This window comes from Corythoichthys intestinalis, chromosome 11 (assembly GCF_030265065.1).
Source record: "Corythoichthys intestinalis isolate RoL2023-P3 chromosome 11, ASM3026506v1, whole genome shotgun sequence".
Taxonomy (NCBI): domain Eukaryota; kingdom Metazoa; phylum Chordata; class Actinopteri; order Syngnathiformes; family Syngnathidae; genus Corythoichthys; species Corythoichthys intestinalis.
This window is the reverse complement of record NC_080405.1, coordinates 7,260,658-7,281,791: the sequence shown is the minus strand read 5'-3', so window position 1 is coordinate 7,281,791 and position 21,134 is coordinate 7,260,658. Positions and strand designations below refer to the sequence as shown.

At 43.0% G+C, this 21,134-nt stretch overlaps 25 non-coding genes across 25 annotated transcripts; all 25 read right to left on the bottom strand.

The window, feature by feature from the left end:
* Window positions 1-885: 885 nt before the first annotated feature.
* Window positions 886-959, bottom strand: trnan-guu (transfer RNA asparagine (anticodon GUU)). The gene has a single exon. It is a non-coding gene; the product is annotated as a tRNA-Asn (tRNA).
* A 384-nt stretch (window positions 960-1,343) lies between these two features.
* trnat-agu (transfer RNA threonine (anticodon AGU)) lies at window positions 1,344-1,417 on the bottom strand. The gene has a single exon. It is a non-coding gene; the product is annotated as a tRNA-Thr (tRNA).
* Window positions 1,418-1,999: 582 nt separating this feature from the next.
* trnat-agu (transfer RNA threonine (anticodon AGU)) lies at window positions 2,000-2,073 on the bottom strand. The gene has a single exon. It is a non-coding gene; the product is annotated as a tRNA-Thr (tRNA).
* Window positions 2,074-3,137: 1,064 nt separating this feature from the next.
* Window positions 3,138-3,211, bottom strand: trnan-guu (transfer RNA asparagine (anticodon GUU)). Its single transcript has one exon. It is a non-coding gene; the product is annotated as a tRNA-Asn (tRNA).
* Window positions 3,212-3,589: 378 nt separating this feature from the next.
* On the bottom strand, window positions 3,590-3,663 carry trnat-agu (transfer RNA threonine (anticodon AGU)). Its single transcript has one exon. It is a non-coding gene; the product is annotated as a tRNA-Thr (tRNA).
* Window positions 3,664-4,245: 582 nt separating this feature from the next.
* On the bottom strand, window positions 4,246-4,319 carry trnat-agu (transfer RNA threonine (anticodon AGU)). The gene has a single exon. It is a non-coding gene; the product is annotated as a tRNA-Thr (tRNA).
* Window positions 4,320-5,383: 1,064 nt separating this feature from the next.
* Window positions 5,384-5,457, bottom strand: trnan-guu (transfer RNA asparagine (anticodon GUU)). Its single transcript has one exon. It is a non-coding gene; the product is annotated as a tRNA-Asn (tRNA).
* A 682-nt stretch (window positions 5,458-6,139) lies between these two features.
* trnat-agu (transfer RNA threonine (anticodon AGU)) lies at window positions 6,140-6,213 on the bottom strand. Its single transcript has one exon. It is a non-coding gene; the product is annotated as a tRNA-Thr (tRNA).
* A 255-nt stretch (window positions 6,214-6,468) lies between these two features.
* On the bottom strand, window positions 6,469-6,542 carry trnat-ugu (transfer RNA threonine (anticodon UGU)). Its single transcript has one exon. It is a non-coding gene; the product is annotated as a tRNA-Thr (tRNA).
* Window positions 6,543-6,810: 268 nt separating this feature from the next.
* On the bottom strand, window positions 6,811-6,884 carry trnan-guu (transfer RNA asparagine (anticodon GUU)). Its single transcript has one exon. It is a non-coding gene; the product is annotated as a tRNA-Asn (tRNA).
* A 712-nt stretch (window positions 6,885-7,596) lies between these two features.
* trnat-agu (transfer RNA threonine (anticodon AGU)) lies at window positions 7,597-7,670 on the bottom strand. Its single transcript has one exon. It is a non-coding gene; the product is annotated as a tRNA-Thr (tRNA).
* A 1,064-nt stretch (window positions 7,671-8,734) lies between these two features.
* Window positions 8,735-8,808, bottom strand: trnan-guu (transfer RNA asparagine (anticodon GUU)). The gene has a single exon. It is a non-coding gene; the product is annotated as a tRNA-Asn (tRNA).
* Window positions 8,809-9,186: 378 nt separating this feature from the next.
* Window positions 9,187-9,260, bottom strand: trnat-agu (transfer RNA threonine (anticodon AGU)). Its single transcript has one exon. It is a non-coding gene; the product is annotated as a tRNA-Thr (tRNA).
* Window positions 9,261-10,980: 1,720 nt separating this feature from the next.
* On the bottom strand, window positions 10,981-11,054 carry trnan-guu (transfer RNA asparagine (anticodon GUU)). The gene has a single exon. It is a non-coding gene; the product is annotated as a tRNA-Asn (tRNA).
* Window positions 11,055-11,736: 682 nt separating this feature from the next.
* trnat-agu (transfer RNA threonine (anticodon AGU)) lies at window positions 11,737-11,810 on the bottom strand. The gene has a single exon. It is a non-coding gene; the product is annotated as a tRNA-Thr (tRNA).
* A 255-nt stretch (window positions 11,811-12,065) lies between these two features.
* trnat-ugu (transfer RNA threonine (anticodon UGU)) lies at window positions 12,066-12,139 on the bottom strand. The gene has a single exon. It is a non-coding gene; the product is annotated as a tRNA-Thr (tRNA).
* Window positions 12,140-12,407: 268 nt separating this feature from the next.
* trnan-guu (transfer RNA asparagine (anticodon GUU)) lies at window positions 12,408-12,481 on the bottom strand. The gene has a single exon. It is a non-coding gene; the product is annotated as a tRNA-Asn (tRNA).
* A 1,850-nt stretch (window positions 12,482-14,331) lies between these two features.
* trnan-guu (transfer RNA asparagine (anticodon GUU)) lies at window positions 14,332-14,405 on the bottom strand. The gene has a single exon. It is a non-coding gene; the product is annotated as a tRNA-Asn (tRNA).
* A 378-nt stretch (window positions 14,406-14,783) lies between these two features.
* trnat-agu (transfer RNA threonine (anticodon AGU)) lies at window positions 14,784-14,857 on the bottom strand. The gene has a single exon. It is a non-coding gene; the product is annotated as a tRNA-Thr (tRNA).
* Window positions 14,858-17,373: 2,516 nt separating this feature from the next.
* trnan-guu (transfer RNA asparagine (anticodon GUU)) lies at window positions 17,374-17,447 on the bottom strand. The gene has a single exon. It is a non-coding gene; the product is annotated as a tRNA-Asn (tRNA).
* Window positions 17,448-17,825: 378 nt separating this feature from the next.
* On the bottom strand, window positions 17,826-17,899 carry trnat-agu (transfer RNA threonine (anticodon AGU)). The gene has a single exon. It is a non-coding gene; the product is annotated as a tRNA-Thr (tRNA).
* Window positions 17,900-19,619: 1,720 nt separating this feature from the next.
* On the bottom strand, window positions 19,620-19,693 carry trnan-guu (transfer RNA asparagine (anticodon GUU)). The gene has a single exon. It is a non-coding gene; the product is annotated as a tRNA-Asn (tRNA).
* A 682-nt stretch (window positions 19,694-20,375) lies between these two features.
* Window positions 20,376-20,449, bottom strand: trnat-agu (transfer RNA threonine (anticodon AGU)). Its single transcript has one exon. It is a non-coding gene; the product is annotated as a tRNA-Thr (tRNA).
* A 255-nt stretch (window positions 20,450-20,704) lies between these two features.
* Window positions 20,705-20,778, bottom strand: trnat-ugu (transfer RNA threonine (anticodon UGU)). Its single transcript has one exon. It is a non-coding gene; the product is annotated as a tRNA-Thr (tRNA).
* A 268-nt stretch (window positions 20,779-21,046) lies between these two features.
* Window positions 21,047-21,120, bottom strand: trnan-guu (transfer RNA asparagine (anticodon GUU)). Its single transcript has one exon. It is a non-coding gene; the product is annotated as a tRNA-Asn (tRNA).
* Window positions 21,121-21,134: the final 14 nt, after the last annotated feature.

Here is a 21,134-nt window from a genome sequence, read left to right as displayed (position 1 = left end):
CTAGTATACAGTTCAAATGCTGCGTGTAATTGCAAAACACAAGACCTTGAAACATTAACCAAGCTCAGAACACAGGATTTAATGGGAAACGCCCTTGAGTGGATTTGTACCACCAGCCTCCCAGTTAACAGCCGAGCGCGCTGACCGATTGCACCACAGAGACACTTTTGGCTGGAAATTTAATTAAATATGGACATTACAACAATTTGCTAAACAATAAAACATAGATTCACTTTTGAATTCCTAAAAGCTACCAAATGTGAGTCTCAGCAGATCTATTAAATGTCGAATAATGACCAAATAAATACCTTAGAGTAGTTGGGTGTAAGGGCTGGAGAACTTGCAGGTTGCCAATTTTAGGAGTAAGTTGGGTGTAACCTTGCATCAGTCTCAAGTCGATTGCAAATTGTTCCCTCGGGTCTCAGAGTAAGTGTCCTGACACAAAGAGGCTTTCTTGACCATGCTGAAAACAGTTGCTTCAAAGACCCAAGCCTATTCTGGCAAATTTGTTCAGTGTTCTGAAAGAACTCACAACAGAACAGCAGGAACTGCTGGGAGTTGAACCCAGGATCTCCTGTTTACTAGACAGGCACTTTGACTAGCTAAGCCACAGCGCCCTTTGTGTCTGAATCCCTTACCAATCTTTCACTGACATGGCTAAAGCTAATGCTGGGTAACAAAAAGTTACTTGCTTAATTCCACAGTTGTAATCTCAATTTGAGAAAACCCACCGTTGGTTTATGGGTGCTCTCCAGCTCAGTATTTGACTGACTGACACACCATAGCCCAGCAAATTCTAGAATACAGTTTAAATGCTGCGTGTAATTGCAAAACACAAGACCTTGAAACATTAATCAAGCTCAGAACACAGGATTTAACAGGAAACGTCCCTGGGTGGATTTGAACCACCAGCCTCTCGGTTAACAGCCGAGCACGCTGACCGATTGCGCCACAGAGACACGTTTTGGCTGGAAATGAAATTAAATATGGAAATTACAACAATTTGCTAAACAATAAAACATAGATTCACTTTTGAATTCCTAGAAGCTTCCAAATGTGAGTCTCAGCAGATCTATTAAATGTCAAATAATGACTAAATAAATAACTTAGAGTAGTTGGGTGTCAGGGCTGGAGAACTTGCAGGTTGCCAATAATTTTAGGAGTAAGTTGGGTGTAACCTCACATCGGTCTAAAGTCGATTGCAAATTGTTCCCTCGGGTCTCAGAGTAAGTGTCCTGACACAAAGAGGCTTTCTTGACCATGCTGAAAAAAGTTGCTTCAAAGAACCAAGCCTATCCTCGCATATTTGTTCAGTGTTCTGAAAGAACTCACAACGGCACAGGAGGCACTGCTGGGAGTTGAACCCAGGATCTCCTGTTTACTAAACAGGTACTTTGACCAGCTAAGCCACAGCGCCCTTTGCGTCTGAATCCCTTACCAATCTTACACTGACATGGCTAAAGCTAATGCTGGGTAACAAAAAGTTACTTGCTTAATTCCACAGTTGTAATCTCAATTTGAGAAAACCCACCATTGGTTTATGGGTGCTCTCCAGCTCAGTGTTTGACACAAAGAGGCTTTCTTGACAATGCTGAAAACAGATGCTTCAAATAACCAAGCCTATCCTCGCATATTTGTTCAGTGTTCTGAAAGAACTCACAACGGCACAGCAGGCACTGCTGGGAGTTGAACCCAGTATCTTCTGTTTACTAGACAGGCACTTTGACCAGCTAAGCCACAGCGCCCTTTGCGTCTGAATCCCTTACCAATCTTACACTGACATGGCTAAAGCTAATGCTGCGTAACAAAAAGTTACTTGCTTAATTCCACAGTTGTAATCTCAATTTGAGAAAACCCACCATTGGTTTATGGGTGGTCTCCAGCTCAGTGTTTGACACAAAGAGGCTTTCTTGACAATGCTGAAAAAAGTTGCTTCAAATAACCAAGCCTATCCTCGCATATTTGTTCAGTGTTCTGAAAGAACTCACAACGGGACAGCAGGCACTGCTGGGAGTTGAACCCAGGATGTCCTGTTTACTAGACAGGCACTTTGACCAGCTAAGCCACAGCGCCCTTTGCGTCTGAATCCCTTACCAATCTTACACTGACATGGCTAAAGCTAATGCTGCGTAACAAAAAGTTACTTGCTTAATTCCACAGTTGTAAGCTCAATTTGAGAAAACCCACCGTTGGTTTATGGGTGCTCTCCAGCTCAGCGTTTGACTGAGTGACACACCATAGCCCAGCAAATTCGAGTATACAGTTCAAATGCTGCGTGTAATTGCAAAACACAAGACCTTGAAACATTAACCAAGCTCAGAACACAGGATTTAATGGGAAACGCCCTTGAGTGGATTTGTACCACTAGCCTCCCAGTTAACAGCCGAGCGCGCTGACCGATTGCACCACAGAGACACTTTTGGCTGGAAATTTAATTAAATATGGACATTACAACAATTTGCTAAACAATAAAACATAGATTCACTTTTGAATTCCTAAAAGCTACCAAATGTGAGTCTCAGCAGATCTATTAAATGTCGAATAATGACCAAATAAATACCTTAGAGTAGTTGGGTGTAAGGGCTGGAGAACTTGCAGGTTGCCAATTTTAGGAGTAAGTTGGGTGTAACCTTGCATCAGTCTCAAGTCGATTGCAAATTGTTCCCTCGGGTCTCAGAGTAAGTGTCCTGACACAAAGAGGCTTTCTTGACCATGCTGAAAACAGTTGCTTCAAAGACCCAAGCCTATTCTGGCAAATTTGTTCAGTGTTCTGAAAGAACTCACAACAGAACAGCAGGAACTGCTGGGAGTTGAACCCAGGATCTCCTGTTTACTAGACAGGCACTTTGACTAGCTAAGCCACAGCGCCCTTTGTGTCTGAATCCCTTACCAATCTTTCACTGACATGGCTAAAGCTAATGCTGGGTAACAAAAAGTTACTTGCTTAATTCCACAGTTGTAATCTCAATTTGAGAAAACCCACCGTTGGTTTATGGGTGCTCTCCAGCTCAGTATTTGACTGAGTGACACACCATAGCCCAGCAAATTCTAGTATACAGTTCAAATGCTGCATATAATTGCAAAACACAAGACCTTGAAACATTTATCAAGCTCAGAACACAGGATTTAACAGGAAACGTCCCTGGGTGGATTTGAACCACCAGCCTCTCGGTTAACAGCCGAGCGCGCTGACCGATTGCGCCACAGAGACACTCTTTGGCTGGAAATGTAATTAAATATGGAAATTACAACAATTTGCTAAACAATAAAACTCACTTTTGAATTCCTAGAAGCTACCAAATGTGAGTCTCAGCAGATCTAGTAAATGTCGAATAATGACTAAATAAATAACTTAGAGTAGTTGGGTGTCAGGGCTGGAGAACTTGCAGGTTGCCAATAATTTTAGGAGTAAGTTGGGTGTAACCTCACATCGGTCTCAAGTCGATTGCAAATTGTTCCCTCGGGTCTCAGAGTAAGTGTCCTGACACAAAGAGGCTTTCTTGACCATGCTGAAAAAAGTTGCTTCAAAGAACCAAGCCTATCCTCGCATATTTGTTCAGTGTTCTGAAAGAACTCACAACGGCACAGGAGGCACTGCTGGGAGTTGAACCCAGGATCTCCTGTTTACTAGACAGGTACTTTGACCAGCTAAGCCACAGCGCCCTTTGCGTCTGAATCCCTTACCAATCTTACACTGACATGGCTAAAGCTAATGCTGGGTAACAAAAAGTTACTTGCTTAATTCCACAGTTGTAATCTCAATTTGAGAAAACCCACCATTGGTTTATGGGTGCTCTCCAGCTCAGTGTTTGACACAAAGAGGCTTTCTTGACAATGCTGAAAACAGATGCTTCAAATAACCAAGCCTATCCTCGCATATTTGTTCAGTGTTCTGAAAGAACTCACAACAGCACAGCAGGCACTGCTGGGAGTTGAACCCAGTATCTTCTGTTTACTAGACAGGCACTTTGACCAGCTAAGCCACAGCGCCCTTTGCGTCTGAATCCCTTACCAATCTTACACTGACATGGCTAAAGCTAATGCTGCGTAACAAAAAGTTACTTGCTTAATTCCACAGTTGTAATCTCAATTTGAGAAAACCCACCATTGGTTTATGGGTGGTCTCCAGCTCAGTGTTTGACACAAAGAGGCTTTCTTGACAATGCTGAAAAAAGTTGCTTCAAATAACCAAGCCTATCCTCGCATATTTGTTCAGTGTTCTGAAAGAACTCACAACGGGACAGCAGGCACTGCTGGGAGTTGAACCCAGGATGTCCTGTTTACTAGACAGGCACTTTGACCAGCTAAGCCACAGCGCCCTTTGCGTCTGAATCCCTTACCAATCTTACACTGACATGGCTAAAGCTAATGCTGCGTAACAAAAAGTTACTTGCTTAATTCCACAGTTGTAAGCTCAATTTGAGAAAACCCACCGTTGGTTTATGGGTGCTCTCCAGCTCAGCGTTTGACTGAGTGACACACCATAGCCCAGCAAATTCTAGTATACAGTTCAAATGCTGCGTGTAATTGCAAAACACAAGACCTTGAAACATTAACCAAGCTCAGAACACAGGATTTAATGGGAAACGCCCTTGAGTGGATTTGTACCACTAGCCTCCCAGTGAACAGCCGAGCGCGCTGACCGATTGAACCACAGAGACACTTTTGGCTGGAAATTTAATTAAATATGGAAATTACAACAATTTGCTAAACAATAAAACATAGATTCACTTTTGAATTCCTAAAAGCTACCAAATGTGAGTCTCAGCAGATCTATTAAATGTCGAATAATGTCCAAATAAATACCTTAGAGTAGTTGGGTGTAAGGGCTGGAGAACTTGCAGGTTGCCAATTTTAGGAGTAAGTTGGGTGTAACCTTGCATCAGTCTCAAGTCGATTGCAAATTGTTCCCTCGGGTCTCAGAGTAAGTGTCCTGACACAAAGAGGCTTTCTTGACCATGCTGAAAACAGTTGCTTCAAAGACCCAAGCCTATTCTGGCAAATTTGTTTAGTGTTCTGAAAGAACTCACAACAGAACAGCAGGAACTGCTGGGAGTTGAACCCAGGATCTCCTGTTTACTAGACAGGCACTTTGACTAGCTAAGCCACAGCGCCCTTTGTGTCTGAATCCCTTACCAATCTTTCACTGACATGGCTAAAGCTAATGCTGGGTAACAAAAAGTTACTTGCTTAATTCCACAGTTGTAATCTCAATTTGAGAAAACCCACCGTTGGTTTATGGGTGCTCTCCAGCTCAGTATTTGACTGAGTGACACACCATAGCCCAGCAAATTCTAGTATACAGTTCAAATGCTGCATATAATTGCAAAACACAAGACCTTGAAACATTTATCAAGCTCAGAACACAGGATTTAACAGGAAACGTCCCTGGGTGGATTTGAACCACCAGCCTCTCGGTTAACAGCCGAGCGCGCTGACCGATTGCGCCACAGAGACACTGTTTGGCTGGAAATGTAATTAAATATGGAAATTACAACAATTTGCTAAACAATAAAACTCACTTTTGAATTCCTAGAAGCTACCAAATGTGAGTCTCAGCAGATCTATTAAATGTCGAATAATGAACCAAATAAATACCTTAGAGTAGTTGGGTGTCAGGGGTGGAGAACTTGCAGGTTGCCAATAATTTTAGGAGTAAGTTCGGTGTAACCTTGCATCGGTCTCAAGTCGATTGCAAATTATTCCCTCGGGTCTCACAGTAAGTGTCCTGAAACAAAGAGGCTTTCTTGACAATGCTGAAAACAGTTTCTTCAAAGAACCAAGCCTATCCTCGCATACTTGCTCAGTGTTGTGAAAGACCTCACAATGGCAGAGCAGGGAGTTGAACCCAGGATCTCCTGTTTACTAGACAGGCACTTTGACCAGCTAAGCCACAGCGCCCTTAAAGTAGTTGGGTGTCAGGGGTGGAGAACTTGCAGGTTGCCAATAATTTTAGGAGTAAGTTGGGTGTAACCTTGCATCGGTCTCAAGTCGATTGCAAATTATTCCCTCGGGTCTCACAGTAAGTGTCCTGAAACAAAGAGGTTTTCTTGACCATGCTGACAACAGTTGCTTCAAAGAACAAAGCCTATCCTCACATATTTGTTCAGTGTTCTGAAAGAACTCACAACGGCACAGGAGGCACTGCTGGGAGTTGAACCCAGGATCTCCTGTTTACTAGACAGGTACTTTGACCAGCTAAGCCACAGCGCCCTTTGTGTCTGAATCCCTTACCAATCTTACACTGACATGGCTAAAGCTAATGCTGGGTAACAAAAAGTTACTTGCTTAATTCCACAGTTGTAATCTCAATTTGAGAAAAACCCACCGTTGGTTTATGGGTGCTCTCCAGCTCAGTATTTGACAGAAAGAGGCTTTCTTGACAATGCTGAAAACAGTTGCTTCAAATAACCATGCCTATCCGTGCATATTTATTCAGTGCTCTGAAAAAACTCATAATGGAACAGCAGGCACTGCTGGGAGTTAAACCCAGGATCTCCTGTTTACAAGACAGGCACTTTGACCAGCTAAGCCACAGCACCTTTTGCATCTGAACCCCTTACCAATCTTCCACTGACCTGGGTAAAACTAATGCTGGGTAACAAGAATTTCCTTGCTTAATTCCACAGTTGTAATCTCAATTTGAGAAAACCCACCGTTGGTTTATGGGTGGTCTCCAGCTCAGTGTTTGACTGACTGACACACCATAGCCCAGCAAATTCTAGTATACAGTTTAAATGCTGCGTGTAATTGCAAAACACAAGACCTTGAAATATTAATCAAGCTCAGAAGACAGGATTTAATGGGAAACGTCCCTGGGTGGATTTGAACCACCAGCCTCTCGGTTAACAGCCGAGCGCGCTGACCGATTGCGCCACAGAGACACGTTTTGGCTGGAAATGAAATTAAATATGGAAATTACAACAATTTGCTAAACAATAAAACATAGATTCACTTTTGAATTCCTAGAAGCTTCCAAATGTGAGTCTCAGCAGATCTATTAAATGTCAAATAATGACTAAATAAATAACTTAGAGTAGTTGGGTGTCAGGGCTGGAGAACTTGCAGGTTGCCAATAATTTTAGGAGTAAGTTGGGTGTAACCTCACATCGGTCTCAAGTCGATTGCAAATTGTTCCCTCGGGTCTCAGAGTAAGTGTCCTGACACAAAGAGGCTTTCTTGACCATGCTGAAAACAGTTGCTTCAAAGAACCAAGCCTATCCTCACATATTTGTTCAGTGTTCTGAAAGAACTCACAACGGCACAGCTGGCACTGCTGGGAGTTGAACCCAGGATCTCCTGTTTACTAGACAGGTACTTTGACCAGCTAAGCCAAAGCGCCCTTTGGGTCTGAATCCCTTACCAATCTTACACTGACATGGCTAAAGCTAATGCTGGGTAACAAAAAGTTACTTGCTTAATTCCACAGTTGTAATCTCAATTTGAGAAAACCCACCATTGGTTTATGGGTGGTCTCCAGCTCAGTGTTTGACACAAAGAGGCTTTCTAGACAATGCTGAAAAAAGGTGCTTCAAATAACCAAGCCTATCCTCGCATATTTGTTCAGTGTTCTGAAAGAACTCACAACGGGACAGCAGGCACTGCTGGGAGTTGAACCCAGGATGTCCTGTTTACTAGACAGGCACTTTGACCAGCTAAGCCACAGCGCCCTTTGCGTCTGAATCCCTTACCAATCTTACACTGACATGGCTAAAGCTAATGCTGCGTAACAAAAAGTTACTTGCTTAATTCCACAGTTGTAAGCTCAATTTGAGAAAACCCACCGTTGGTTTATGGGTGCTCTCCAGCTCAGCGTTTGACTGAGTGACACACCATAGCCCAGCAAATTCGAGTATACAGTTCAAATGCTGCGTGTAATTGCAAAACACAAGACCTTGAAACATTAACCAAGCTCAGAACACAGGATTTAATGGGAAACGCCCTTGAGTGGATTTGTACCACTAGCCTCCCAGTTAACAGCCGAGCGCGCTGACCGATTGCACCACAGAGACACTTTTGGCTGGAAATTTAATTAAATATGGACATTACAACAATTTGCTAAACAATAAAACATAGATTCACTTTTGAATTCCTAAAAGCTACCAAATGTGAGTCTCAGCAGATCTATTAAATGTCGAATAATGACCAAATAAATACCTTAGAGTAGTTGGGTGTAAGGGCTGGAGAACTTGCAGGTTGCCAATTTTAGGAGTAAGTTGGGTGTAACCTTGCATCAGTCTCAAGTCGATTGCAAATTGTTCCCTCGGGTCTCAGAGTAAGTGTCCTGACACAAAGAGGCTTTCTTGACCATGCTGAAAACAGTTGCTTCAAAGACCCAAGCCTATTCTGGCAAATTTGTTCAGTGTTCTGAAAGAACTCACAACAGAACAGCAGGAACTGCTGGGAGTTGAACCCAGGATCTCCTGTTTACTAGACAGGCACTTTGACTAGCTAAGCCACAGCGCCCTTTGTGTCTGAATCCCTTACCAATCTTTCACTGACATGGCTAAAGCTAATGCTGGGTAACAAAAAGTTACTTGCTTAATTCCACAGTTGTAATCTCAATTTGAGAAAACCCACCGTTGGTTTATGGGTGCTCTCCAGCTCAGTATTTGACTGAGTGACACACCATAGCCCAGCAAATTCTAGTATACAGTTCAAATGCTGCATATAATTGCAAAACACAAGACCTTGAAACATTTATCAAGCTCAGAACACAGGATTTAACAGGAAACGTCCCTGGGTGGATTTGAACCACCAGCCTCTCGGTTAACAGCCAAGCGCGCTGACCGATTGCGCCACAGAGACACTCTTTGGCTGGAAATGTAATTAAATATGGAAATTACAACAATTTGCTAAACAATAAAACTCACTTTTGAATTCCTAGAAGCTACCAAATGTGAGTCTCAGCAGATCTAGTAAATGTCGAATAATGACTAAATAAATAACTTAGAGTAGTTGGGTGTCAGGGCTGGAGAACTTGCAGGTTGCCAATAATTTTAGGAGTAAGTTGGGTGTAACCTCACATCGGTCTCAAGTCGATTGCAAATTGTTCCCTCGGGTCTCAGAGTAAGTGTCCTGACACAAAGAGGCTTTCTTGACCATGCTGAAAAAAGTTGCTTCAAAGAACCAAGCCTATCCTCGCATATTTGTTCAGTGTTCTGAAAGAACTCACAACGGCACAGGAGGCACTGCTGGGAGTTGAACCCAGGATCTCCTGTTTACTAGACAGGTACTTTGACCAGCTAAGCCACAGCGCCCTTTGCGTCTGAATCCCTTACCAATCTTACACTGACATGGCTAAAGCTAATGCTGGGTAACAAAAAGTTACTTGCTTAATTCCACAGTTGTAATCTCAATTTGAGAAAACCCACCATTGGTTTATGGGTGCTCTCCAGCTCAGTGTTTGACACAAAGAGGCTTTCTTGACAATGCTGAAAACAGATGCTTCAAATAACCAAGCCTATCCTCGCATATTTGTTCAGTGTTCTGAAAGAACTCACAACAGCACAGCAGGCACTGCTGGGAGTTGAACCCAGTATCTTCTGTTTACTAGACAGGCACTTTGACCAGCTAAGCCACAGCGCCCTTTGCGTCTGAATCCCTTACCAATCTTACACTGACATGGCTAAAGCTAATGCTGCGTAACAAAAAGTTACTTGCTTAATTCCACAGTTGTAATCTCAATTTGAGAAAACCCACCATTGGTTTATGGGTGGTCTCCAGCTCAGTGTTTGACACAAAGAGGCTTTCTTGACAATGCTGAAAAAAGTTGCTTCAAATAACCAAGCCTATCCTCGCATATTTGTTCAGTGTTCTGAAAGAACTCACAACGGGACAGCAGGCACTGCTGGGAGTTGAACCCAGGATGTCCTGTTTACTAGACAGGCACTTTGACCAGCTAAGCCACAGCGCCCTTTGCGTCTGAATCCCTTACCAATCTTACACTGACATGGCTAAAGCTAATGCTGCGTAACAAAAAGTTACTTGCTTAATTCCACAGTTGTAAGCTCAATTTGAGAAAACCCACCGTTGGTTTATGGGTGCTCTCCAGCTCAGCGTTTGACTGAGTGACACACCATAGCCCAGCAAATTCTAGTATACAGTTCAAATGCTGCGTGTAATTGCAAAACACAAGACCTTGAAACATTAACCAAGCTCAGAACACAGGATTTAATGGGAAACGCCCTTGAGTGGATTTGTACCACTAGCCTCCCAGTGAACAGCCGAGCGCGCTGACCGATTGAACCACAGAGACACTTTTGGCTGGAAATTTAATTAAATATGGAAATTACAACAATTTGCTAAACAATAAAACATAGATTCACTTTTGAATTCCTAAAAGCTACCAAATGTGAGTCTCAGCAGATCTATTAAATGTCGAATAATGTCCAAATAAATACCTTAGAGTAGTTGGGTGTAAGGGCTGGAGAACTTGCAGGTTGCCAATTTTAGGAGTAAGTTGGGTGTAACCTTGCATCAGTCTCAAGTCGATTGCAAATTGTTCCCTCGGGTCTCAGAGTAAGTGTCCTGACACAAAGAGGCTTTCTTGACCATGCTGAAAACAGTTGCTTCAAAGACCCAAGCCTATTCTGGCAAATTTGTTTAGTGTTCTGAAAGAACTCACAACAGAACAGCAGGAACTGCTGGGAGTTGAACCCAGGATCTCCTGTTTACTAGACAGGCACTTTGACTAGCTAAGCCACAGCGCCCTTTGTGTCTGAATCCCTTACCAATCTTTCACTGACATGGCTAAAGCTAATGCTGGGTAACAAAAAGTTACTTGCTTAATTCCACAGTTGTAATCTCAATTTGAGAAAACCCACCGTTGGTTTATGGGTGCTCTCCAGCTCAGTATTTGACTGAGTGACACACCATAGCCCAGCAAATTCTAGTATACAGTTCAAATGCTGCATATAATTGCAAAACACAAGACCTTGAAACATTTATCAAGCTCAGAACACAGGATTTAACAGGAAACGTCCCTGGGTGGATTTGAACCACCAGCCTCTCGGTTAACAGCCGAGCGCGCTGACCGATTGCGCCACAGAGACACTGTTTGGCTGGAAATGTAATTAAATATGGAAATTACAACAATTTGCTAAACAATAAAACTCACTTTTGAATTCCTAGAAGCTACCAAATGTGAGTCTCAGCAGATCTATTAAATGTCGAATAATGAACCAAATAAATACCTTAGAGTAGTTGGGTGTCAGGGGTGGAGAACTTGCAGGTTGCCAATAATTTTAGGAGTAAGTTCGGTGTAACCTTGCATCGGTCTCAAGTCGATTGCAAATTATTCCCTCGGGTCTCACAGTAAGTGTCCTGAAACAAAGAGGCTTTCTTGACAATGCTGAAAACAGTTTCTTCAAAGAACCAAGCCTATCCTCGCATACTTGCTCAGTGTTGTGAAAGACCTCACAATGGCAGAGCAGGGAGTTGAACCCAGGATCTCCTGTTTACTAGACAGGCACTTTGACCAGCTAAGCCACAGCGCCCTTAAAGTAGTTGGGTGTCAGGGGTGGAGAACTTGCAGGTTGCCAATAATTTTAGGAGTAAGTTGGGTGTAACCTTGCATCGGTCTCAAGTCGATTGCAAATTATTTCCTCGGGTCTCACAGTAAGTGTCCTGAAACAAAGAGGTTTTCTTGACCATGCTGACAACAGTTGCTTCAAAGAACAAAGCCTATCCTCACATATTTGTTCAGTGTTCTGAAAGAACTCACAACGGCACAGGAGGCACTGCTGGGAGTTGAACCCAGGATCTCCTGTTTACTAGACAGGTACTTTGACCAGCTAAGCCACAGCGCCCTTTGCGTCTGAATCCCTTACCAATCTTACACTGACATGGCTAAAGCTAATGCTGGGTAACAAAAAGTTACTTGCTTAATTCCACAGTTGTAATCTCAATTTGAGAAAAACCCACCGTTGGTTTATGGGTGCTCTCCAGCTCAGTATTTGACAGAAAGAGGCTTTCTTGACAATGCTGAAAACAGTTGCTTCAAATAACCATGCCTATCCGTGCATATTTATTCAGTGCTCTGAAAAAACTCATAATGGAACAGCAGGCACTGCTGGGAGTTAAACCCAGGATCTCCTGTTTACAAGACAGGCACTTTGACCAGCTAAGCCACAGCACCTTTTGCATCTGAACCCCTTACCAATCTTCCACTGACCTGGGTAAAACTAATGCTGGGTAACAAGAATTTCCTTGCTTAATTCCACAGTTGTAATCTCAATTTGAGAAAACCCACCGTTGGTTTATGGGTGGTCTCCAGCTCAGTGTTTGACTGACTGACACACCATAGCCCAGCAAATTCTAGTATACAGTTTAAATGCTGCGTGTAATTGCAAAACACAAGACCTTGAAATATTAATCAAGCTCAGAAGACAGGATTTAATGGGAAACGTCCCTGGGTGGATTTGAACCACCAGCCTCTCGGTTAACAGCCGAGCGCGCTGACCGATTGCGCCACAGAGACACGTTTTGGCTGGAAATGAAATTAAATATGGAAATTACAACAATTTGCTAAACAATAAAACATAGATTCACTTTTGAATTCCTAGAAGCTTCCAAATGTGAGTCTCAGCAGATCTATTAAATGTCAAATAATGACTAAATAAATAACTTAGAGTAGTTGGGTGTCAGGGCTGGAGAACTTGCAGGTTGCCAATAATTTTAGGAGTAAGTTGGGTGTAACCTCACATCGGTCTCAAGTCGATTGCAAATTGTTCCCTCGGGTCTCAGAGTAAGTGTCCTGACACAAAGAGGCTTTCTTGACCATGCTGAAAACAGTTGCTTCAAAGAACCAAGCCTATCCTCACATATTTGTTCAGTGTTCTGAAAGAACTCACAACGGCACAGCTGGCACTGCTGGGAGTTGAACCCAGGATCTCCTGTTTACTAGACAGGTACTTTGACCAGCTAAGCCAAAGCGCCCTTTGGGTCTGAATCCCTTACCAATCTTACACTGACATGGCTAAAGCTAATGCTGGGTAACAAAAAGTTACTTGCTTAATTCCACAGTTGTAATCTCAATTTGAGAAAACCCACCATTGGTTTATGGGTGGTCTCCAGCTCAGTGTTTGACACAAAGAGGCTTTCTAGACAATGCTGAAAAAAGGTGCTTCAAATAACCAAGCCTATCCTCGCATATTTGTTCAGTGTTCTGAAAGAACTCACAACGGGACAGCAGGCACTGCTGGGAGTTGAACCCAGGATGTCCTGTTTACTAGACAGGCACTTTGACCAGCTAAGCCACAGCGCCCTTTGCGTCTGAATCCCTTACCAATCTTACACTGACATGGCTAAAGCTAATGCTGCGTAACAAAAAGTTACTTGCTTAATTCCACAGTTGTAAGCTCAATTTGAGAAAACCCACCGTTGGTTTATGGGTGCTCTCCAGCTCAGCGTTTGACTGAGTGACACACCATAGCCCAGCAAATTCGAGTATACAGTTCAAATGCTGCGTGTAATTGCAAAACACAAGACCTTGAAACATTAACCAAGCTCAGAACACAGGATTTAATGGGAAACGCCCTTGAGTGGATTTGTACCACTAGCCTCCCAGTTAACAGCCGAGCGCGCTGACCGATTGCACCACAGAGACACTTTTGGCTGGAAATTTAATTAAATATGGACATTACAACAATTTGCTAAACAATAAAACATAGATTCACTTTTGAATTCCTAAAAGCTACCAAATGTGAGTCTCAGCAGATCTATTAAATGTCGAATAATGACCAAATAAATACCTTAGAGTAGTTGGGTGTAAGGGCTGGAGAACTTGCAGGTTGCCAATTTTAGGAGTAAGTTGGGTGTAACCTTGCATCAGTCTCAAGTCGATTGCAAATTGTTCCCTCGGGTCTCAGAGTAAGTGTCCTGACACAAAGAGGCTTTCTTGACCATGCTGAAAACAGTTGCTTCAAAGACCCAAGCCTATTCTGGCAAATTTGTTCAGTGTTCTGAAAGAACTCACAACAGAACAGCAGGAACTGCTGGGAGTTGAACCCAGGATCTCCTGTTTACTAGACAGGCACTTTGACTAGCTAAGCCACAGCGCCCTTTGTGTCTGAATCCCTTACCAATCTTTCACTGACATGGCTAAAGCTAATGCTGGGTAACAAAAAGTTACTTGCTTAATTCCACAGTTGTAATCTCAATTTGAGAAAACCCACCGTTGGTTTATGGGTGCTCTCCAGCTCAGTATTTGACTGAGTGACACACCATAGCCCAGCAAATTCTAGTATACAGTTCAAATGCTGCATATAATTGCAAAACACAAGACCTTGAAACATTTATCAAGCTCAGAACACAGGATTTAACAGGAAACGTCCCTGGGTGGATTTGAACCACCAGCCTCTCGGTTAACAGCCGAGCGCGCTGACCGATTGCGCCACAGAGACACTCTTTGGCTGGAAATGTAATTAAATATGGAAATTACAACAATTTGCTAAACAATAAAACTCACTTTTGAATTCCTAGAAGCTACCAAATGTGAGTCTCAGCAGATCTAGTAAATGTCGAATAATGGCTAAATAAATAACTTAGAGTAGTTGGGTGTCAGGGCTGGAGAACTTGCAGGTTGCCAATAATTTTAGGAGTAAGTTGGGTGTAACCTCACATCGGTCTCAAGTCGATTGCAAATTGTTCCCTCGGGTCTCAGAGTAAGTGTCCTGACACAAAGAGGCTTTCTTGACCATGCTGAAAAAAGTTGCTTCAAAGAACCAAGCCTATCCTCGCATATTTGTTCAGTGTTCTGAAAGAACTCACAACGGCACAGGAGGCACTGCTGGGAGTTGAACCCAGGATCTCCTGTTTACTAGACAGGTACTTTGACCAGCTAAGCCACAGCGCCCTTTGCGTCTGAATCCCTTACCAATCTTACACTGACATGGCTAAAGCTAATGCTGGGTAACAAAAAGTTACTTGCTTAATTCCACAGTTGTAATCTCAATTTGAGAAAACCCACCATTGGTTTATGGGTGCTCTCCAGCTCAGTGTTTGACACAAAGAGGCTTTCTTGACAATGCTGAAAACAGATGCTTCAAATAACCAAGCCTATCCTCGCATATTTGTTCAGTGTTCTGAAAGAACTCACAACAGCACAGCAGGCACTGCTGGGAGTTGAACCCAGTATCTTCTGTTTACTAGACAGGCACTTTGACCAGCTAAGCCACAGCGCCCTTTGCGTCTGAATCCCTTACCAATCTTACACTGACATGGCTAAAGCTAATGCTGCGTAACAAAAAGTTACTTGCTTAATTCCACAGTTGTAATCTCAATTTGAGAAAACCCACCATTGGTTTATGGGTGGTCTCCAGCTCAGTGTTTGACACAAAGAGGCTTTCTTGACAATGCTGAAAAAAGTTGCTTCAAATAACCAAGCCTATCCTCGCATATTTGTTCAGTGTTCTGAAAGAACTCACAACGGGACAGCAGGCACTGCTGGGAGTTGAACCCAGGATGTCCTGTTTACTAGACAGGCACTTTGACCAGCTAAGCCACAGCGCCCTTTGCGTCTGAATCCCTTACCAATCTTACACTGACATGGCTAAAGCTAATGCTGCGTAACAAAAAGTTACTTGCTTAATTCCACAGTTGTAAGCTCAATTTGAGAAAACCCACCGTTGGTTTATGGGTGCTCTCCAGCTCAGCGTTTGACTGAGTGACACACCATAGCCCAGCAAATTCTAGTATACAGTTCAAATGCTGCGTGTAATTGCAAAACACAAGACCTTGAAACATTAACCAAGCTCAGAACACAGGATTTAATGGGAAACGCCCTTGAGTGGATTTGTACCACTAGCCTCCCAGTGAACAGCCGAGCGCGCTGACCGATTGAACCACAGAGACACTTTTGGCTGGAAATTTAATTAAATATGGAAATTACAACAATTTGCTAAACAATAAAACATAGATTCACTTTTGAATTCCTAAAAGCTACCAAATGTGAGTCTCAGCAGATCTATTAAATGTCGAATAATGTCCAAATAAATACCTTAGAGTAGTTGGGTGTAAGGGCTGGAGAACTTGCAGGTTGCCAATTTTAGGAGTAAGTTGGGTGTAACCTTGCATCAGTCTCAAGTCGATTGCAAATTGTTCCCTCGGGTCTCAGAGTAAGTGTCCTGACACAAAGAGGCTTTCTTGACCATGCTGAAAACAGTTGCTTCAAAGACCCAAGCCTATTCTGGCAAATTTGTTTAGTGTTCTGAAAGAACTCACAACAGAACAGCAGGAACTGCTGGGAGTTGAACCCAGGATCTCCTGTTTACTAGACAGGCACTTTGACTAGCTAAGCCACAGCGCCCTTTGTGTCTGAATCCCTTACCAATCTTTCACTGACATGGCTAAAGCTAATGCTGGGTAACAAAAAGTTACTTGCTTAATTCCACAGTTGTAATCTCAATTTGAGAAAACCCACCGTTGGTTTATGGGTGGTCTCCAGCTCAGTGTTTGACTGACTGACACACCATAGCCCAGCAAATTCTAGTATACAGTTCAAATGCTGCGTGTAATTGCAAAACACAAGACCTTGAAACATTAACCAAGCTCAGAACACAGGATTTAATGGGAAACGCCCTTGAGTGGATTTGTACCACCAGCCTCCCAGTTAACAGCCGAGCGCGCTGACCGATTGCACCACAGAGACACTTTTGGCTGGAAATTTAATTAAATATGGACATTACAACAATTTGCTAAACAATAAAACATAGATTCACTTTTGAATTCCTAAAAGCTACCAAATGTGAGTCTCAGCAGATCTATTAAATGTCGAATAATGACCAAATAAATACCTTAGAGTAGTTGGGTGTAAGGGCTGGAGAACTTGCAGGTTGCCAATTTTAGGAGTAAGTTGGGTGTAACCTTGCATCAGTCTCAAGTCGATTGCAAATTGTTCCCTCGGGTCTCAGAGTAAGTGTCCTGACACAAAGAGGCTTTCTTGACCATGCTGAAAACAGTTGCTTCAAAGACCCAAGCCTATTCTGGCAAATTTGTTCAGTGTTCTGAAAGAACTCACAACAGAACAGCAGGAACTGCTGGGAGTTGAACCCAGGATCTCCTGTTTACTAGACAGGCACTTTGACTAGCTAAGCCACAGCGCCCTTTGTGTCTGAATCCCTTACCAATCTTTCACTGACATGGCTAAAGCTAATGCTGGGTAACAAAAAGTTACTTGCTTAATTCCACAGTTGTAATCTCAATTTGAGAAAACCCACCGTTGGTTTATGGGTGCTCTCCAGCTCAGTATTTGACTGACTGACACACCATAGCCCAGCAAATTCTAGAATACAGTTTAAATGCTGCGTGTAATTGCAAAACACAAGACCTTGAAACATTAATCAAGCTCAGAACACAGGATTTAACAGGAAACGTCCCTGGGTGGATTTGAACCACCAGCCTCTCGGTTAACAGCCGAGCGCGCTGACCGATTGCGCCACAGAGACACTCTTTGGCTGGAAATGTAATTAAATATGGAAATTACAACAATTTGCTAAACAATAAAACTCACTTTTGAATTCCTAGAAGCTACCAAATGTGAGTCTCAGCAGATCTAGTAAATGTCGAATAATGACTAAATAAATAACTTAGAGTAGTTGGGTGTCAGGGCTGGAGAACTTGCAGGTTGCCAATAATTTTAGGAGTAAGTTGGGTGTAACCTCACATCGGTCTCAAGTCGATTGCAAATTGTTCCCTCGGGTCTCAGAGTAAGTGTCCTGACACAAAGAGGCTTTCTTGACCATGCTGAAAAAAGTTGCTTCAAAGAACCAAGCCTATCCTCGCATATTTGTTCAGTGTTCTGAAAGAACTCACAACGGCACAGGAGGCACTGCTGGGAGTTGAACCCAGGATCTCCTGTTTACTAGACAGGTACTTTGACCAGCTAAGCCACAGCGCCCTTTGCGTCTGAATCCCTTACCAATCTTACACTGACATGGCTAAAGCTAATGCTGGGTAACAAAAAGTTACTTGCTTAATTCCACAGTTGTAATCTCAATTTGAGAAAACCCACCATTGGTTTATGGGTGCTCTCCAGCTCAGTGTTTGACACAAAGAGGCTTTCTTGACAATGCTGAAAACAGATGCTTCAAATAACCAAGCCTATCCTCGCATATTTGTTCAGTGTTCTGAAAGAACTCACAACGGCACAGCAGGCACTGCTGGGAGTTGAACCCAGTATCTTCTGTTTACTAGACAGGCACTTTGACCAGCTAAGCCACAGCGCCCTTTGCGTCTGAATCCCTTACCAATCTTACACTGACATGGCTAAAGCTAATGCTGCGTAACAAAAAGTTACTTGCTTAATTCCACAGTTGTAATCTCAATTTGAGAAAACCCACCATTGGTTTATGGGTGGTCTCCAGCTCAGTGTTTGACACAAAGAGGCTTTCTTGACAATGCTGAAAAAAGTTGCTTCAAATAACCAAGCCTATCCTCGCTTATTTGTTCAGTGTTCTGAAAGAACTCACAACGGGACAGCAGGCACTGCTGGGAGTTGAACCCAGGATGTCCTGTTTACTAGACAGGCACTTTGACCAGCTAAGCCACAGCGCCCTTTGCGTCTGAATCCCTTACCAATCTTACACTGACATGGCTAAAGCTAATGCTGCGTAACAAAAAGTTACTTGCTTAATTCCACAGTTGTAAGCTCAATTTGAGAAAACCCACCGTTGGTTTATGGGTGCTCTCCAGCTCAGCGTTTGACTGAGTGACACACCATAGCCCAGCAAATTCTAGTATACAGTTCAAATGCTGCGTGTAATTGCAAAACACAAGACCTTGAAACATTAACCAAGCTCAGAACACAGGATTTAATGGGAAACGCCCTTGAGTGGATTTGTACCACTAGCCTCCCAGTTAACAGCCGAGCGCGCTGACCGATTGCACCACAGAGACACTTTTGGCTGGAAATTTAATTAAATATGGAAATTACAACAATTTGCTAAACAATAAAACATAGATTCACTTTTGAATTCCTAAAAGCTACCAAATGTGAGTCTCAGCAGATCTATTAAATGTCGAATAATGTCCAAATAAATACCTTAGAGTAGTTGGGTGTAAGGGCTGGAGAACTTGCAGGTTGCCAATTTTAGGAGTAAGTTGGGTGTAACCTTGCATCAGTCTCAAGTCGATTGCAAATTGTTCCCTCGGGTCTCAGAGTAAGTGTCCTGACACAAAGAGGCTTTCTTGACCATGCTGAAAACAGTTGCTTTAAAGACCCAAGCCTATTCTGGCAAATTTGTTCAGTGTTCTGAAAGAACTCACAACAGAACAGCAGGAACTGCTGGGAGTTGAACCCAGGATCTCCTGTTTACTAGACAGGCACTTTGACTAGCTAAGCCACAGCGCCCTTTGTGTCTGAATCCCTTACCAATCTTTCACTGACATGGCTAAAGCTAATGCTGGGTAACAAAAAGTTACTTGCTTAATTCCACAGTTGTAATCTCAATTTGAGAAAACCCACCGTTGGTTTATGGGTGCTCTCCAGCTCAGTATTTGACTGAGTGACACACCATAGCCCAGCAAATTCTAGTATACAGTTCAAATGCTGCATATAATTGCAAAACACAAGACCTTGAAACATTTATCAAGCTAAGAACACAGGATTTAACAGGAAGCGTCCCTGGGTGGATTTGAACCACCAGCCTCTCGGTTAACAGCCGAGCGCGCTGACCGATTGCGCCACAGAGACACTCTTTGGCTGGAAATGTAATTAAATATGGAAATTACAACAATTTGCTAAACAATAAAACTCACTTTTGAATTCCTAGAAGCTACCAAATGTGAGTCTCAGCAGATCTATTAAATGTCGAATAATGAACCAAATAAATACCTTAGAGTAGTTGGGTGTCAGGGGTGGAGAACTTGCAGGTTGCCAATAATTTTAGGAGTAAGTTCGGTGTAACCTTGCATCGGTCTCAAGTCGATTGCAAATTATTCCCTCGGGTCTCACAGTAAGTGTCCTGAAACAAAGAGGCTTTCTTGACAATGCTGAAAACAGTTTCTTCAAAGAACCAAGCCTATCCTCGCATACTTGCTCAGTGTTGTGAAAGACCTCACAATGGCAGAGCAGGGAGTTGAACCCAGGATCTCCTGTTTACTAGACAGGCACTTTGACCAGCTAAGCCACAGCGCCCTTAAAGTAGTTGGGTGTCAGGGGTGGAGAACTTGCAGGTTGCCAATAATTTTAGGAGTAAGTTGGGTGTAACCTTGCATCGGTCTCAAGTCGATTGCAAATTATTCCCTCGGGTCTCACAGTAAGTGTCCTGAAACAAAGAGGTTTTCTTGACCATGCTGACAACAGTTGCTTCAAAGAACAAAGCCTATCCTCACATATTTGTTCAGTGTTCTGAAAGAACTCACAACGGCACAGGAGGCACTGCTGGGAGTTGAACCCAGGATCTCCTGTTTACTAGACAGGTACTTTGACCAGCTAAGCCACAGCGCCCTTTGCGTCTGAATCCCTTACCAATCTTACACTGACATGGCTAAAGCTAATGCTGGGTAACAAAAAGTTACTTGCTTAATTCCACAGTTGTAATCTCAATTTGAGAAAAACCCACCGTTGGTTTATGGGTGCTCTCCAGCTCAGTATTTGACAGAAAGAGGCTTTCTTGACAATGCTGAAAACAGTTGCTTCAAATAACCATGCCTATCCGTGCATATTTATTCAGTGCTCTGAAAGAACTCATAATGGAACAGCAGGCACTGCTGGGAGTAAAACCCAGGATCTCCTGTTTACAAGACAGGCACTTTGACCAGCTAAGCCACAGCACCCTTTGCATCTGAACCCCTTACCAATCTTCCACTGACCTGGGTAAAACTAATGCTGGGTAACAAGAATTTCCTTGCTTAATTCCACAGTTGTAATCTCAATTTGAGAAAACCCACCGTTGGTTTATGGGTGGTCTCCAGCTCAGTGTTTGACTGACTGACACACCATAGCCCAGCAAACTCTAGTATACAGTTTAAATGCTGCGTGTAATTGCAAAACACAAGACCTTGAAACATTAATCAAGCTCAGAAGACAGGATTTAATGGGAAACGTCCCTGGGTGGATTTGAACCACCAGCCTCTCGGTTAACAGCCGAGCGCGCTGACCGATTGCGCCACAGAGACACGTTTTGGCTGGA